We start from the raw sequence: 1,539 nt of genomic DNA, 5'->3' as shown, positions 1-1,539 counted from the left end.
CCCCCCGCCGCTGGGACCCCTGGAGGGCAGCCAGGCCACCCCCCACCCCGCCCTCCCCAAGCCAGGTGTCGCGGCCTCCTCTCCTGCGGTGGCTGAAAATGTAGGAAGTCGGCCAGGGACAACTTCTCTGGGTGTCTCTACAGGCAGAACAAAATCTTCAAGGCTGGAACACTCTGGTACAAAACCTCCTAGGTCTCCGGCACGGTTCCCTCTAAGCTGAGTCGGTGCGAGCCAGCTCACAGTGTTTTCGCCTCCAGCTCACACATTTTTGCCTCAGCTCAGCTCAGGCAGGAGGGCTCCAGAGCAAACTGATCCATGCAGTAGCCAGATGGCTCACTCACAACTTTAATGCCAGTAGGAGCTCACAAGACTCCAGGGCTTGGCGGGAGTCATTTGATATTTTCATCACCTGTCCATGTGGAATCATCCATTCTGTATGTAAAATGATTATAGCTTATGTAAAGCTCATGTTGATGTTCTACATAGTCTGATCAGACTTTTTAATTTCTTAACCTTTGCCACTGTGTACACCATCGGTTTTACACACACACACACACACACACACACACACACACTTCATGTCGAGGTTAGCGTGACCCTCTTCACACTGCTGGCAAGGCTCAGAGGCCCGGAGAGCGGCTGCTGCAGACCGGAGGGCCCAAAGTGTGTGTGGGGGGGGGGGGTTGGCGGGGGGGCAGGGACCTGTTTTCCTTGGTGCCCCAGAGCTGTCTAGGGACAACCGGGTCCCCCTGGAGCAGTGGGGAGGCTGCTGTTGGGGGGCCTCAGCACCACAAGAGCCCTGCTGGATCAGACCAGTGGTCCATCCAGGCCGGCCCCCTTGTCTTCTCCCGCAACCAACACCCGGGGCACCGAGGCCAAGGCCTTCCCCTGAGGTGGCCTCCTCCCACGAGGAGAGGAGGGGGGGACTCCCCACGGCTAGCAGCCCCCCACAGAACCCCTTGGCCTCAAACCCCTCTGTGCCTCCTGTGTGGCCTCCCTCCAGGGGTGGGGTGGGGGCCTTCTCCTCCCCCAGGAAATATTAGGCAGGGACCCAAACCGCAGTGGTAGGTAGAGGGACACAAGTTACACACACACCCCTCCGCACACAGCTCCACACACACACACACACACAGCAGCAGGCAGAGAACCGGCCTCTGTCCCATTCTCTTCTCTTCCCCCCCCAACCCCCACTCCTCAATTCACAGAAAGGGTAGCAGAGGCCCCCGGACTCCTCACAGGATTTATTATACGAAAGGTTGTGTTTATACATCATACAGAGCAGCCACAGAAACAGAGATTGCCCAAGAGAAGCGCGCTGGGGGGGGCGGGACACACACACCCAGGAAGGCCCCAGCCTCTTCCCCCTACCTGAATCCCTTCCGTGCACCCTGCCCCCCTATAAACATGGGGTCCTGCAGCCACACCCTCCCGTTCCAAGAGGAGCAGGGAGGAGAATTAACTTAGGCCGTGTGTGCGTGAAAGGAACAAGTGACACCCCCCCACACCCTGTCCTGCAGCACAAGCAAAGGAGACACCCAA

Source organism: Gekko japonicus, unplaced genomic scaffold (assembly GCF_001447785.1).
Source record: "Gekko japonicus isolate JY-2015 unplaced genomic scaffold, Gekko_japonicus_V1.1 scaffold3305, whole genome shotgun sequence".
NCBI lineage: Eukaryota > Metazoa > Chordata > Lepidosauria > Squamata > Gekkonidae > Gekko > Gekko japonicus.
This window is presented reverse-complemented; position numbering follows the sequence as displayed.